This window comes from Atractosteus spatula, unplaced genomic scaffold (assembly GCF_055471065.1).
Source record: "Atractosteus spatula isolate fAtrSpa1 unplaced genomic scaffold, fAtrSpa1.hap1 Scaffold_166, whole genome shotgun sequence".
NCBI classification, from domain to species: domain Eukaryota; kingdom Metazoa; phylum Chordata; class Actinopteri; order Semionotiformes; family Lepisosteidae; genus Atractosteus; species Atractosteus spatula.
In genome coordinates this window covers 50,423-61,185 of record NW_028296726.1, presented here as the reverse complement: position 1 = coordinate 61,185, position 10,763 = coordinate 50,423, and the positions used below count along the sequence as shown (strand labels likewise).

At 51.1% G+C, this 10,763-nt stretch overlaps 1 non-coding gene across 1 annotated transcript; it reads right to left on the bottom strand.

The window, feature by feature from the left end:
* Positions 1 to 3,654: 3,654 nt before the first annotated feature.
* On the bottom strand, positions 3,655 to 3,816 carry LOC148809096 (U1 spliceosomal RNA). The gene has a single exon (XR_016087673.1). It is a non-coding gene; the product is annotated as a U1 spliceosomal RNA (small nuclear RNA).
* Positions 3,817 to 10,763: the final 6,947 nt, after the last annotated feature.

Genomic DNA, 10,763 nt, shown 5'->3' with positions numbered 1-10,763 from the left:
CAATTTCTTTTTTTCTGGTGCAAATCACATTCTTTACTTAAACATGATAATGTTTTTCACAGTTTCTTGAGATATTGACCTATGCTCTCTATTTCCCACAGATTTTCTGCTTCCTCCCTCCCTTCTCTCCACAGATCTCTGAGGTAATAGTTCTCTCGGGTGATGAACAGGGCCAGGCTACCTGCTGCCTTGACTGGGACCTCGATGCCTTTGAACAGCCCCATGTTCCTCACTCTCCACAGGGCGTCTTTCCCACTGTTCACCACGGCCCAGATCCTGTCAAACACGTCAGGAGGAAGTTTGACAGGAGAGATGCCGTATATGACGAAAGCAGCGGTCAGGGTAAATTGGGGCGAGAGAGCCTGCAACCAATCTTCAAACTGTGCCCAGAAGGCCTTAGCAAAAAAGCAGGACCACAGGAGATGGGTCACAGTCTCCTCCTCGCCGCAGCCCACCCTAACGCAGCGAGGGCTGGGGGTGAGGCCCCTACGGTACAAGAAAGTTCGTACCGGTAAGCACTGGTGGACGACACTCCAGGCTAAATCTCTGTGAATGTTGCACAGAAACTTAGAGGATGTGTGTTTCCACACCTTCCTTGTTTGGGCTGATGTTAAAATGCCCACAGGGGTCTGCCTATTGTTCTGGGGTGCAACGAAATCTTCCAGTTTTTGGACGCTGACATCTCGGAGGGGAATATGGCCAATTGGGTGAGATCTTAGAAAACTTTTAACTGTCCCATAAATTGCAGGGCATGTGTCAGAGAGTGGGACATCCAGCTTGGGTCTGACACCCCACACTCTGAACACCTCCCTACCTATCCAGAGCCTGGAAAAATAAGTCCAGGTACGCGCTGCAGGTGCTGTTGCAAAGCCTCTCAGCACAGAGACCAGGAAAATGCACAGCAGCTTCGTAGCAATATCTGGGACAGACTTCCCCCCTGAGGGTAGCGGCCTGTACATTATTTCCCTTCTGAGTCTTTCCTGCTTCCCACCCCATAGAAATTGAAACATCAATCTCCTCAGCACCGCCGCAACACGGTGTGGGATTGGGAAGGTAGAAGCCAGAAAAATCAAGACAGGCAAGAGCTCAGCTTTGATGACCAGCACCTTCCCTGTCATGGTGAGGTCTCGGTCCTTCCATTGCATCAGTTTTTTGTTTAAGATTGGCAATTTGTTTTGCCAATTTACTGTTCCCATCTCTTCTCCAAAATACACCCCCAGGACCTTAATTCTCTTCTCTTGCAGCCTGAGATCGTGTCCTTCTTTTGGCTCCCTCCAGTTCTGATAAAAAATCTCACTCTTAGATTTGTTAATTTTTGCAGAGGAAGCCAAAGAGAAACAATCACAGCACTGCAGAGCTCTGCTAATTGAGGCATTGTCAGAGAGGAGCAGGGTGACGTCATCCATGTATAGAGATGTCTTTACCTCTCCTCCCCCACTTCCAGGCACTGGTATCCCATTAATGGCCTGATCCTGGCGCAAGGCACAGGCTAAGGGCTCCATAGCCAAAACGAATAACAAGGGGGATAATGGGCAGCCCTGCCTCACCCCTGAACAGACTTCAAAGGGGCATGATCTACTGCCATTTACCATTACTCTGCTGTTGCTACCTGTGTACAGCAGGTTAATCCACTTTCTCATGATGGGGCCAAACTTCATGTGCTCAAGTACCGATGTTAAGTACTGCCGGTTTAGGCGGTCAAAGGCCTTTTCTAGGTCTACACCTAAAATGCACAGAGGGAGGGAGCGATCCTCCGAGTACAGATAGACATCCCTCAACAAGGCCAGGTTGTCGCTCATCAGGCGTCCTGCTATCCCACAAGTCTGTTCTTTCCCTACCAGTGAGGCCACTACATTTTGTAGGCGCAGGAAAAGGGCTTTGGACAGGATCTTAGTGTCCACGCCTAACAGGCTGAGGGGTCTCCAGTTCTTGATGTCATTCTTTGCTCCTTTCTTGAACAAGAGAGAGATAGTGCCTTCTCTTAAGGAGTCAGGCAGCAATTCTGTCTTATAGCTTTCCTCGAATAGGAGTAGTAGCGGATCCTGAAGCAGATCCCAAAAGGTGCAATAAAATTCTTTAGGGAGCCCGTCAGCACCCGGAGTTTTCCCCTTCTGTAAGCTCTCCATAGCCTGTCCCAGCTCTTCTACTGTCAAATCCCTCTCAAGTACTTCCCTATCTTCTTCACTCAAAACGTTTTCTAGCTTTGAGGTGAAAAAATGAATTTCTTCATCCTTAACCTCTGTAGAGCTGTACAGTCTTGAGTAGAAGGCCTCGGTGCAGGAGTGGATAGCACTCGGCTCTGTTCTCTCTTGTCCCTCCTCATCAACTACACTTTCCATGACAGACTTGGAGCCTACCACTTTCCTGAAAAAGTAGCGAGTACACTTCTCATTTTCTTCTAAGAACTGCTGTGCTCCCATTGCCAGTGGGGAGAAATAGAGACAGAGGTGCACTTCCTACTGCACTGTGACAGATACTCTGGGATTAGAGAAACATTCTTCCCTAAATTCAGAAATCTAATCCCAGAGTTCCCACACCTGCCAGAATCACAACGGGTCCCAATCCTACTGGGAGAGGGAGGAGGGAACTCAGTTGAACTGGCAGCCCAGTATGTGATCTCCTGTCACAGCCTGAGGAACAGTGAGTCTGTCTCCCAATAATGCTCCAGCCGCCTACAGAATATGTCAATATATTATAATATGTCTTTGTTGTAAATGTCTGTAATATGTCTGTAGACTTTATTTTACTTCTATTTTTGTTTTGTTTCATGTAAATATCATTACTTTCATTTGCTTTGGCAACACTGATTGTACCCATCGGTCATGCTAATAAAGCACCTTGAATTGAATTGAATTGAATTGAGAGGAGAGCGGAAAGTGCTTCCGGGTCTCGAGGAAGAAAGCAAGCACCGCGGGCAGGCCACGTGTACCTGCTCCCAGCCAAGAGACCAAGGAGGTAGAGAGAGAGAGAGGGAGCGGATAGCGCTTCCGAGTCTCAAGGTGGAAAGCAAGCACCGCGGGCAGGCCACGTGTACCTACTCCCAGCCAAGAGGCCAAGGAGGCAGAGAGAGCGAGAGAGAGAGGGAGCGGATAGCGCTTTCGAGTCTCGAGGTGGAAAGCAAGCACCGTGGGCAGGCCACGTGTACCTGCTCCCAGCCAAGAGGCCAAGGAGGCAGAGAGAGAGGGAGAGAGGGAGAGAGAGAGAGCGGATAGCGCTTCCGAGTCTCGAGGAAGAAAGCAGGCACCGCGGGCAGGCCACGTGTACCTACTCCCAGCCAAGAGGCCAAGGAGGCAGAGAGAGAGGGAGAGAGAGAGAGAGCGAGAGAGAGAGGGAGCGGATAGCGCTTCCGAGTCTCGAGGAAGAAAGCAGGGACCCGTGGCAGGCCACGTATACCTACTCCCAGCCAAGAGGCCAAGGAGGCGGAGCAAGAGAAAGGGGGAGAGGAGAGGAGAGGAGAGAGCAGAGAGAGAACGTTGCTGCCGGATCCCACCCAGCTCAGCTGCTGCTGCTTGGCCTTAACCCCCTAGGCTCAACCTAGAGCGATACCAGCTCAAGCACTCTTCAGGATCTTCGATAGCCTTCTAGACCTTTGGAAAGACAAGAACTGCGGGCATGCCACTTGAACTTGATCTTAGCCAAAAGGCAGAGAAGCGAGGGGAGAACGCACGAACGCAGTCCCCCACTACCAGAAATGATGCAGTCGAGATTCCCACATTTGGGGAATTCGCAGGGGTCAGCACAGCCGGAGTGCAATGGCCGAGTCTCGCCCTGGGTGAACCGATTTAAGAACTTTATTTTCTTTTCACAAAAAAGTACAGGGCATCACAATTTAGAAAGCTTTACATTAATATACATACTTAAAACAGTATATATGATCACATCTCATTACATTTGACACGGTACCAGTTACATAGCAACAATTTCTTTTTTTCTGGTGCAAATCACATTCTTTACTTAAACATGATAATGTTTTTCACAGTTTCTTGAGATATTGACCTATGCTCTCTATTTCCCACAGATTTTCTGCTTCCTCCCTCCCTTCTCTCCACAGATCTCTGAGGTAATAGTTCTCTCGGGTGATGAACAGGGCCAGGCTACCTGCTGCCTTGACTGGGACCTCGATGCCTTTGAACAGCCCCATGTTCCTCACTCTCCACAGGGCGTCTTTCCCACTGTTCACCACGGCCCAGATCCTGTCAAACACGTCAGGAGGAAGTTTGACAGGAGAGATGCCGTATATGACGAAAGCAGCGGTCAGGGTAAATTGGGGCGAGAGAGCTTGCAACCAATCTTCAAACTGTGCCCAGAAGGCCTTAGCAAAAAAGCAGGACCACAGGAGATGGGTCACAGTCTCCTCCTCGCCGCAGCCCACCCTAACGCAGCGAGGGCTGGGGGTGAGGCCCCTACGGTACAAGAAAGTTCGTACCGGTAAGCACTGGTGGACGACACTCCAGGCTAAATCTCTGTGAATGTTGCACAGAAACTTAGAGGATGTGTGTTTCCACACCTTCCTTGTTTGGGCTGATGTTAAAATGCCCACAGGGGTCTGCCTATTGTTCTGGGGTGCAACAAAATCTTCCAGTTTTTGGACGCTGACATCTCGGAGGGGAATATGGCCAATTGGGTGAGATCTTAGAAAACTTTTAACTGTCCCATAAATTGCAGGGCATGTGTCAGAGAGTGGGACATCCAGCTTGGGTCTGACACCCCACACTCTGAACACCTCCCTACCTATCCAGAGCCTGGAAAAATAAGTCCAGGTACGCGCTGCAGGTGCTGTTGCAAAGCCTCTCAGCACAGAGGCCAGGAAAATGCACAGCAGCTTCGTAGCAATATCTGGGACAGACTTCCCCCCTGAGGGTAGCGGCCTGTACATTATTTCCCTTCTGAGTCTTTCCTGCTTCCCACCCCATAGAAATTGAAACATCAATCTCCTCAGCACCGCCGCAACACGGTGTGGGATTGGGAAGGTAGAAGCCAGAAAATTCAAGATAGGCAAGAGCTCAGCTTTGATGACTAGCACCTTCCCTGTCATGGTGAGGTCTCGGTCCTTCCATTGCATCAGTTTTTTGTTTAAGATTGGCAATTTGTTCTGCCAATTTACTGTTCCCATCTCTTCTCCAAAATACACCCCCAGGACCTTAATTCTCTTCTCTTGCAGCCTGAGATCATGTCCTTCTTTTGGCTCCCTCCAGTTCTGATAAAAAATCTCACTCTTAGATTTGTTAATTTTTGCAGAGGAAGCCAAAGAGAAAAGATCACAGCACTGCAGAGCTCTGCTAATTGAGGCATTGTCAGAGAGGAGCAGGGTGACGTCATCCATGTATAGAGATGTCTTTACCTCTCTTCCCCCACTTCCAGGCACTGGTATCCCATTAATGGCCTGATCCTGGCGCAAGGCACAGGCTAAGGGCTCCATAGCCAAAACAAATAACAAGGGGGATAATGGGCAGCCCTGCCTCACCCCTGAACAGACTTCAAAGGGGCGTGATCTATTGCCATTAACCATTACTCTGCTGTTGCTACCTGTGTACAGCAGGTTAATCCACTTTCTCATGATGGGGCCAAACTTCATGTGCTCAAGTACCGATGTTAAGTACTGCCGGTTTAGGCGGTCAAAGGCCTTTTCTAGGTCTACACCTAAAATGCACAGAGGGAGGGAGCGATCCTCCGAGTACAGACAGACATCCCTCAACAAGGCCAGGTTGTCGCTCATCAGGCGTCCTGCTATCCCACAAGTCTGTTCTTTCCCTACCAGTGAGGCCACTACATTTTGTAGGCGCAGGAAAAGGGCTTTGGACAGGATCTTAGTGTCCACGCCTAACAGGCTGAGGGGTCTCCAGTTCTTTATGTCATTCTTTGCTCCTTTCTTAAACAAGAGAGAGATAGTGCCTTCTCTTAAGGAGTCAGGCAGCAATTCTGTCTTATAGCTTTCCTCGAATAGGAGCAGTAGCGGATCCTGAAGCAGATCCCAAAAGGTGCAATAAAATTCTTTAGGGAGCCCGTCAGCACCCGGAGTTTTCCCCTTCTGTAAGCTCTCCATAGCCTGTCTCAGCTCTTCTACTGTCAAATCCCTCTCTAGTACTTCCCTATCTTCTTCACTCAAAACGTTTTCTAGCTTTGAGGTGAAAAAATGAATTTCTTCATCCTTTACCTCTGTAGAGCTGTACAGTCTTGAGTAGAAGGCCTCGGTGCAGGAGAGGATAGCACTCGGCTCTGTTCTCTCTCGTCCCTCCTCATCAACTACACTTTCCATGACTGACTTGGAGCCTACCACTTTCCTGAAAAAGAAGCGAGTACACTTCTCATTTTCTTCCAAGAACTGCACTCTGCTTCTTAACAGCACTCCTCGACTACTTTCTTCGGCTATGCTCCGGATGTCCTTTTTTAAAAGAGTGATATCCTCGAGCACATCGAAGCCACTGTGCAGCATCGTGTAGAGACGCTGCAGCTGCCTCTGTTTCCTGGCTAGCACTCCTCTCCGTCTGGCAGCAGCCTTCCTTCCCTCAGCCATGAAAAAGGCCTTTGTCCTCACCTTCACCTCCTCCCACCACTCTCCTACTGACCCGTACAGACACTGCAAGGACAGCCACTGTGATAGTTTCTCCTTGTAGCGGGATACTACCCCCTCGTTCTCTAGCAGCTTTGTGTTGAGTTTCCAGAGGCCTGGGCCAAAGACAGTCCCGCCCTGGAGTTCCACTCTACACCCTAAAGCCTGATGATCTGAGAAGAAGACAGGCTGAAGAGTGACCCCAACAACTTTCACTCTCGCTGAGACAAAGCAATAGTCAATTCTGGAGCTGCTATTCCTCCCTGACCATGTATATCCTGCTGTTGTGGGATATATACATCTATATGTGTCTGAGAGTTTAAAGTCTTGAACTAAGTTTTGCAGGGCCAGTGAGCTGGAATCCAATTTTATCGGAGAGCTAGACTGCCTGTCTGTGTGCTCTAAGATACAATTAAAATCCCCTCCCACTATCACGTCTGTGCTACATAACAATAGGGGAGAGAGTGCCTTGAGTAGCTCCACCCTTCCTCCCACGTCAGAAGGACAATACACATTGATTAGCCGCAGGTTAACGGTCCCCCATTCCACATCCACACACAGCAACCTGCCATCTATGACCCTCTGAATACTTTTCAATTTGAAAGCCCATCCTTTGAAAAGAATGGCCACGCCAGAGGCTCTGTTGTTATTGTCCCCTGACCAAACAGAAAGCCCTTTATCCCACCTATCTTCAAAGCTTTTATACCTCTCTTGATAGGCTAAAGCACACTCCTGCAACATCAACACATCTCCCTCTCTCTGCTGGAGGTAATCAAAGACAGACTGGCATTTAACTCTGTCATTGATACCTCTGGTGTTAAGAGAAATTATGTTTAGAGCCATATTACATAAGAAAGTGGAGCCAGTCTTTACAAAACACATTTCTCTTCTGTCTCACCTGTTACCTTCTTCTTTTTCTTTTTCTTCTTACCAATTTCCTGCCAGCCATCCTCTGAATGAGCCTTCATCAGGGTGGCAGCAGTAAAAGCGTTCACAGAGTCCATTTCAAGGAAGGGGGTAGAGGGAGGGGTGGAGGGGTTCCAGCTGTCCCCATCGCCATGCTCTCCTTCCTCCTCGCTCGGGGAGAAAACAGAGTCATTTTTCCTTTTCCTTACGTCCAGCTCCTGGGAGCACTGAGGGGAAAGGGGTGCAGCCGATGCACCAGTCTCCTCTTCCCCCTCACCCACCAGCTGCTGCAGATCCTCCGTGATGGACTGGATGGAGGAGAGGAGGGCATCTGTAGCACTTGCAGAGTCTGGGAAAAGCAGCTCCGCTGAATCCTGGGTATCCTCGCTGGACCCGCTCCACCGGGGGGCCCCACACTGGCCCTCGTTCTGAGGAGCAGGAGTGGGGGAGGGGTCGCTGTTCTCGGGGGTTTTCAAACCCTCGTGCTTGTCTGGTGCAGTCTGCGGTTGTGGGGGGGTAGTGGATCTCTCTTCCACTGGCCCCGGAGCCACAGCAGGACTGATCCTGGCTGGAGGCTGAGAGTCTTTGTCCAACAAGGGTTCTTTGTTTGACTTGTTGTTTGCTTTGGCTTTTCGGGCCGGTTTGGCTGAAACAAGCACTGCCTCATCCTTTCTCATTTTGAGTTTATTGGCGTAGGCGTGAGGGCAGTTCTTAAAAACGTGTCCTTCCGAGCCACATAAATTGCACTTTGGCAGCATTGAACAGTCAGAGGCTAAATGTCCCTGTTTGCCACAGGTCTTGCAGCATTTCACAGTGCAGGACGATGCCAGGTGTCCCACAGCACCACAGCGCCGACACACCTTTGGTTGTCCCACATAAAAAACATAGCCATTGCAGGCGCCCAGCCGGATTGTAGAGGGCAGGTGCCTTAAGCCTCCATTTACATTGTCCGGTAGCAAGCGAACCTCGAATTTCCTTGCTCCTGTTTTTATACCGTCAACATCTCTAACCTCAGTTCCATGGTGGACGGTGCAGTACTGGTTAAGCCAGGTGTGAATGTCTTCCGTCTTTGCCAGTTCCGAGAACATAACAACATGCACGGTTTTCCTCTCTCTCTGTGTCAAAGGCTGCAAGTTGATCTTCTCAAGAGCAGGAACTTTCCCTCTTTTTGCCTCAAACACATCCACACATTGTTCAAACAGAGGATAGGTAGCAAATACAACCTCAAATGCTTTCTGACCTGGGAGAGCGAAGATGAAATCCAAGTGCCGAGGTTCAAAGCCAAGTTCCTTCTGCAACACTTTTCTGCTGAACTGCATACGATCCATGAAGAGGTCATCCAAAAGCTCAAAACGCACAGCATTCTTGCGGGATCCAAAAGTTGCCATTTCGTGAACTGCAAAACAAACACTATTTCCACAAAACAAGAAAACAATCCAACAACTCCACCTGCCAGGTAAGTATGAGCTGTACAAGCCCCTGCAAGCGACCCGCACCCACAGCACAAATCGCGCAGCCTAGGCCAGCTCCTCGCCCCGCACGCCACCGCCTCCTGCTGGGCCCACTCTTTCGCACACTCACACGCCACCCTAACACTCAAAAGTGTGGGCAAAACGAGAAAACTAGCGCGCCGTTTCCTACACATCTGCAGTCGCCATTGCGCATTCGCAGCATGTCCCGGGACGCAATTCGGCCTCATTTGCATAACACCAGACCGGCAGATCGCTACGCAAGCTCGCGTCGTGCGCCTGCCACACACCGAACAAACACCGGAGCCTTTTCAGCAATTTCCAAAAAACGGGCCTGCTCGCCTGCCCACAAGGCTCCGTCTCTTACCCGCTCTCCAGAGCCTGCTGCCTTCTGTGCTGTTCTCTCGGCACCGCTGCAGCGCACACAACTCCCGCAGCGCGGGGAGAAAGTTTCCACGCTCCGCCGCAGGGAAGGCTCGCTCCGTGCGCACAAGTCCTTTCAATGCCAGTTCAACAAGTGCTCCGCATTAGCAGCGTCGGGGCTCCGGTGTGTCGCACCTCACCTCACCTCGCACAGCCCCCTCCTTGAATGTCTGGCGCTGGGCATGCCCCGCTCTCCTGCACCTTATCTTATCGCGTGTGACCACCGACAATGGCCACAACGCCTGGGAATGGCACCCGTAAAGTGTTCATTGGGGCACAGGAACAGCCCGTCTCGTCTCGGGGGCCGGCTTCAAAGACAATACAGCAAACACAGCGGGGCGTGGGAAGAAGACGACACGACACATGCAGGTACATTCAGCTCCAGCGGGAACGAGTCATTTGTCGGTCTTTTCAAGTGCTGGGAGCCGAGTAATCCTTCGCTTGTATTGTTTCTCCCCGGTGACTAGATCTCACCCTGCGACTCTCGACTGGGCTCACCCACGGCAGCCCAGCAGGTGTGAGCCTAGCCGGCACCCGGATGGGAGATTCCCCCCGGAAAAGCTCAGGTTGCTGCTGCTCCTGCAAGAGGTGTGACTGGGACCGGTAGGGAGCGCTCACCCTGCGCTCTGTGTGGCTTTCTTATGCCCCAGCATCCTGATGGCGACACTCTGCTGCACAAACAGGCGCCGTCCTTCAGGGGAGGCGTAAAACCGAGGTCCCGACCCTCCTTGGCCATTAAGAAATCCCAAGGCGTCTCTCAAAAAGAGACGCCGGGGGTGTCACTCTGGTGTTAGTGTTCCCCTTTACCAATCAGTCGGGGTCTCCTCCTAATCCCCGTCTCATATGTAACAATCAATGACGAGGCCCCCCTGTCCCGCGATATTGTACTTGTCTCCTGGCCGCTGGCTGGCGCCGTGAGATTTAGTACTTGCGCAAGAGACCGAGGGCAGAGCGCGAACGCGGTCCCCCGCCCCCACAAAGTGTGCGCTCCAGGTTCCCTCTCGGGGCTCTGCAACACAACGGAAAGGCAGCGAGAAGGAGCCTCTTGCTCTGACGCCGCAAGGCCACAAGAGGGCGGAGGCACCGCGCGCCCGGCCGACGTGTTGGACTAGTGCGCTTCATGTGCTGAAATAAACACGCGGCAGCCCAGAAATGTTTTCAGAGTGCTGTGCACTGGAGGTTTTTGTCTTGTGAAGACTTGCCTTGTGCTCCTCCGTGCAGTTTGTTTGTCCTCCTCCAGTGCGGGACAAGCCAACACAAGGGAGCACATTCGCCAACATAAAGGCACGCAACGCGATTTGGAAAGAGGCTCCTTTCCAAAGAGTTGCACACGAACGATTCTTCAGTCCCGCTCGGGGGGCACGGAGCCCCAGCCACACACAGCTTCAAGTAGCGAGTCAGGCGGTACCGCTTTC